This window comes from Manduca sexta, chromosome 19, assembly GCF_014839805.1.
Source record: "Manduca sexta isolate Smith_Timp_Sample1 chromosome 19, JHU_Msex_v1.0, whole genome shotgun sequence".
NCBI lineage: Eukaryota > Metazoa > Arthropoda > Insecta > Lepidoptera > Sphingidae > Manduca > Manduca sexta.
In genome coordinates this window covers 1501645-1508007 of record NC_051133.1, presented here as the reverse complement: position 1 = coordinate 1508007, position 6363 = coordinate 1501645, and positions in this window count along the sequence as shown.

Here is a 6363-nt window from a genome sequence, read left to right as displayed (position 1 = left end):
ATCTACCACTTAATAAATATTTGAATACAAGCAAAATTGTGAATATTTCCGTGCTTTCCAACGTTTTTGCCATGTCTATTAATCTATTGAAATTTACAAGCTCATGTGATAGGACCCTTTCGTTTAATTTTTATCCGTGATGCTTTACAATTGGCTTATCTAGTTGTAAATGTCCCAAGACTTGAGGTTAAATTTTTCCTCCTTAGATCATTATTGTGTCTCCTTTGCTATAGATGTAAGTGGACAATTAATATTTCCAACTCTTCCCTATCTTTCTATTTGATTAATTTCGTTGCGGGACAACAAAGAAAGACAAATTAGTGTTCCCAGAGACTCACCGAGCATCATCGCTCGGTGTCATAAAATTCTCGCCACTATGCTTGCTGATCCTGGCGTACAGGAGGTGTAATTTTAGCATTTAATAAAAACACATAAATTATTTTGAAAACACTAAAGTCTTAATTTCATCAATTATTTGTAATTGAATTAAATGAAAAAATACATTGATGCTGATCATCACTTATGTTACACTATACTGAATTGCATTCGATTTTACTAAACCATATTTATCATAACATATAGTTACATAAATAGAAATGCGTCTAGTATCACATATTAACATATGCATGTACATTAGTCCCATAAGAGTTGAATAATGAGGTCTGCTGGGGGCGCATGGTACACGGCGGTAGTGTACACGTACACAGCGAGTAGCGACACAAACCACAGCACATAACTCCTACCGTAAACACTGAATACTTTACGTCTATTACATTGCATAAAAACATCATGCATTTGTCCCTTTTGATATTAATATTATATAGATTTGATATTAATATGATATAATAAAGAAATTTGGAGTTTGAGGGTGTCAAAATTTACAATAAATTACCATCAGAAAAAAAAGGGGGAAAACGTTATGGCCAATTTAAATGCTACTCAAAATTCATACAATTAATACATACAAATAAAAAAATAAATAAATAAATAAAAAAAAATAAAGAAAAAACTACGTAAATATTTATTATATCCATATGATAATACATAAATCAAATACACAAAGTAATAGGAAGCCATATTACTTCTTCCTTTTACACAAAACCTTTTTTAGGTCGACGGAGCCGCCGACAAAGTCTAGTTTAATATAAAACAAATCAACGTAAAGCAAATAATGTTTATAGGATAGTAAAAAATGCAGGTTAAAGATTTCAATACTTATGCAATTAAATATTTAATCTTATTCTCTTCCCAAGTTATACATATGCATATCAAGCTGTCGTTATAATCCAAGACAGCAGTAAGCCAGCGGTTCTATTGTGAGGGGGCTGAATGGACTGTCCAATTCTATTCTAAATACTGTTCATTCATGAATGAGGAAACCAATGGCGAGATTGTAGAATAGATGGCGTGAGTATTCACTCCTAATTTAGCTTTCATTCGTCTGCTTTCGAGGGTAGATATATCCAACTTCTATGGTTCGTATGACGAAATAGTTGTAAGGGAATTCGTCATATTCATTCAAGCCTATGGCGTCTTAACAAAGACGAAATACGCGTGTTTGCCCAAAAGAAACTTCTTCTGGTTATAACTACCCGAAAAACGTTCGCAGTCGCTGTTTTCAAATCTAACTTCTATATGTAAGTAATTACTTATTTAGCTTGGATATTCATTTTCAAGTATAGGTTCTTGAGTTGTCCCAACACGTGTTATAAAATGAAGTTAATGGCATTTTTTCCGACCGCGAAGATATAAGAAAATAGCAGTTTTCATTCGTATTTATTGAGTTACTCGTAAGTATCGACCTGATTGACTCGTGGATATAATAAGTAGATACAGCGTGATGTTAAAACAAAAAATCGCAAATCACAAAACAACATGTAGATACTACATTAAGGCGATACCTCAAGGTCCATTTTCATACATTTTGTTTCGGCTTTAATCGGGGTAACTAAACAAGTATTGGCAAGTGAAGAAGAATCATGGATATTTCTGCCTTTAAAATTTCGTCATATTAAATTTTAAAGGCCGAAATATCCATGATTATTAATTATTTTTACGTTTTTCTTTCAACTGCGAGAACTAATCACTAACTAGACGTGAATTTAAATTCTTTACTTGCCAATACTTGTTTAGTTACCCAGATTAAAGCCGAAACAAAATGTATGAAAATGGACCTTGAGGTATCGCCTTAAAATAATTTATTACTTACTGTATTGCCGTTATTTACATGTAAATTAAATATACAATGCATTATTAATACGTTAATATAACTTTTCTCTGAACCTTAATTACCCAAAACAGCCCGAGGACGATGCGTAAAAACATCAGAAAGCAATATAACAAGCCGCTGTAAAATGGTAGCTCGTGAAAATTTAACACGAATTGTAAACTTTACTACCCGCTTGATGTCTCGGGCGTCGACTGACAACGGATGTAAAGGGAATAAAGAAATGGCCTCGAATATCATCATTTTAGATATACAGGATGTTGCATAAGTGTGGTATTAAACAGGTAAGATGATGAGTTATGATTATTGCTGACATTATTTTTATCATTATTCCGTAACGTCTCCTTGATTTGGTTGTCGCGTGTATAAAAACTGGACTGAGTGTTTTGGAATCTTGGGATCGATTCCCAGGTCGCAAAACTTTGTGTGTGTTTTCTGAACATCGTGTGCCTATTTAGAACTCCAAGAGATTATCAGCCAGACCGCAGATGAGTCGTAAAAAGTAAACCAAATATTTTATTGCAGTCGATTTGGAAATGGCGAACTGCGTAAACCCCAGAAAGAATAATAATTTAGACAATATGCCCATGTCCCACGTGTAATTATTCCGTAGTAATACATTTAAATCTTTCTCAAAACTAATAATTACTGTGTTAAAAAAATCCCATATGATTCGAATAGCTTATCTAGTTTTAACACTCTACCCAATATTAATTTATAGGAGAATGGACAAAGTTTTCTTCATTATCCCATCAGCTTCATTCGTATTCTGTCCCCACGTCAGTAACGTAGTTGCGCCAATCAGCCCCGACCTCCTCTACCTGTTTTTGCCCATTCCACTGAATTATATGAAGGTCGTAGTACAAATAATAACGGTGGGTCGAATGGGGAAAAGCGGGACATGTACTCGGATGAACTTTATAGATGGTGTTCGGGAAATGAGGGATTTGATTAATAATAAACATTATGAGGGATTTATTCGGTATGATAAATCCGATTAATTATAATGTTATACGCTGAATTAATATAATTACACTACAAACCGATACGGAAGTGATATTTATAACTCGAATAAAACCAAACCCCTACATCTCAGTTAAAAAGCGGCGATATCCTAGTTAGGTGTGAAACGGACTGCCAAGACGAATGTCCGCAGGTTCAAATCCCAAGGGCACACACCTCTGACTTTTCTAAAATCATGTGTGTATTCTTTGTGAATTTATCGTTCGGTTTAACGCTGAAGGAAAACATCGTGAGGAAACATGCACATCTGAGAAGTTCTTATAGGAATTTCGAAGGTGTGTAAAGTCTACCAATCCGCACTAGGCCAGCGTGGTGGACTAAGGCCTAATCCCTCTCAGTAGTACAGTAGGCCCGTGCTCAGTAGTGGGCAAGTATATCATACACGGCTGATATTATTATTATTATTATTATATCTCAGTTGGCGATGAACACTCCCTGAAACGATATACCAGGAATTCGATTCCTGACAAAATTATTTTAAACACAAATATTTGTTTCGGTCAATGCTCTAGTACAATCATTGTCTTGTATTTCCTGAGTTGAAATTAGATTTACAATACCGGCTTCCATTGAATGTATTTCATTAAAAATAACCTTCCTACAAAGAAAATGTAATCTATTTGTGCATATAAAAAGTCCCGCAATGTCGGCGAACAAAGAGACTTTGTGAAAGGAACCAGAAGAACTATTTGAAATCGGATATTATCAGGGCTTACTCGCTTTTAATCACAAATAGAGGCGAAACAAAAGTGTCGTCGCGTTGCTCTTAGCTGTTGCATGCGACCTTATTAACAAAGGCTTACTCGTTACTGTGTCACCCTATTGCCTAATAATATAATACCATTGTTTTATGATTTACATTGGATTTGCTCTCGGCTTCATTCGCGTGGAAATTCTTTTCCGGAATGCCCTGCTGTACTTTTTTCCGTGACTCTAAATAGCGAACTGTTGTTAGGGATTTGGTCTATTACATACTAAATTTTGTCGAAATCTGTTCGCGATTTATGTGTTTACTGGTAACACATAATAACCAGCAATTTTTTGGTACGCACTTATACAAATATCTTAATAAACGTCTGAATAAAGACGTATTTCATCAAAATTAATTATTAACGGCTTCAGTTATGTTCTAAGTTAACACAGAAACAGTGCGTATATGAAAACAGTGTATATATGAAATGATGAATATAACATGTTCTCTCGACCCTACCCACGTATGTAAATACGCTTATCAAATATTCTATGTGAATGCGTAAGGTTCAGGCGTAAGGGAAACATAGTTGAAATTTGACATCACGTTTTCTTTGTACTCTGATTTTTTCCTTACATGATAAAGAGACCTTATGGTACCAATAATATATTTTCAAAAATAAATATACATCGGCTATTCAGTATTCACAAGGGTTTAAAAAGTCCTATAATTTTTATTATTTTTTTATATTATTTATTGCACTTAATATACAAATGTATACAGGCGGACTTAATGCCATAGGCATTCTCTACCAGTCAACCTTAGGGTGGTGCAGAGATAATCATGGTAGGTGCATCACGGCAATATGACACTGAGAAAGAAGGTATATATAAAATACCTATAATAACTATAAATACAATATAAGTAACATTATAACTATCAAAATACATAAAATACATATTATAATTACATAAACATATACGCATAAATATACATATATACTTACATAAGATTATAATGTAATATTATAAGTTAAGGTGGTGACTATTCCGCTTCATTCAGCAGTAACTGTCGAACTCTTTTTTTGAAGGCAAACCGAGTGGTTGACTTATCTTATCTTACTTCTTCCTATTTATCTTACTAATATTATAAATGCAAAAGTTTGTTAAAATTTTAGACGTTTGTTTGAAGTAAATACAGAAACAACAGAAGTCTGATCGGATTTAGATGAAATTAGGCACATGGGATACAAACATAGATTACTTTTTATCGTAGTTATTTGCATCCATGAGAAATAATATTTTTTTTTACAATTAACTACTATTCATATAAAGTAAAAGTAAGTATTGGCTTCTCTTCTCGCTTCGCATTTAACAAGTCTAAAAAATCTAGAAAAAAATCCACACTAACTAGCTCTAAATGCCTTATGATAAATGACTTATACCGCTTTTTAGGTCAAACAATGACAGGAAGTTAAACGACATCGTTCCGAACCTCCAACGTTGGACACGTTCTGCGGCTAAAACATAGTCTCTGCATGCTTCAAACAGCACGTCCGCTGATCCCTAGTTCATGACAAAGAGCGTTCATTATTTGACTAGTCTTTTATGTAATTTGTGTTCTAACCCATTGGCCAGTGATGTTTATATTTATTTGGAAAAACAGCTCTGAGTTACCTGTAATTGCAATGCCTGATGCTAAAGTTCAGCCCCATCACATTAAGGCACGGATTAAGCTGAAGTGTAATTACACCTCTGCATAACCTTTGGAGATAGAAGTGTAAGTATTTTATGTATACCGGGATAAATAGTAGCCTTTATGTTAATCCAGGAGAGGGTTATTCGTGTGCTAACTATTATCCAAATCTATTCAACGGTTATTGCGTTTACTTCTTACAAACATTAGCTATTAGTAAGGTAGTCTCCACACCAAGTGCATGGGGGCACAATTGCCGCAACCCTAGGCACACAGCTCGTGTGTATATCTCATGGTTGCTAAGTTTATAGTGAGGTCTATAAGGGTTCGTGAACATTCCCTCCCTTTCCCTTCCAACCATCCCAATAACTCCTACACCTTCCTCTCTCTTCCTTCCCTCTATCCCCTCCCTTCTTCCTCCCGGGCCCTAAGACCGAGTAGCTGCATGCTGCTATTGAACCTTCAACTGGCGCATCTGGTGATAGCGGTATGGCCCACCAACTCATCACGGGACTGCCGTGGTTGCTAAGCCGGGGATCGCTTGTACACCATTAGCAGGATACCCCCGTAGATAAACACGGCAGATCCACAAAAAAATAGTAAGGTAAGTTAAGATTGAAATTTAATTGTCTTTAGAAATTAATGCTTATACCTTTTTATATATTTTTATACCTTCTATTTTTACACTATTATACACGAAATATTACACAAATCATTTAAATAAACA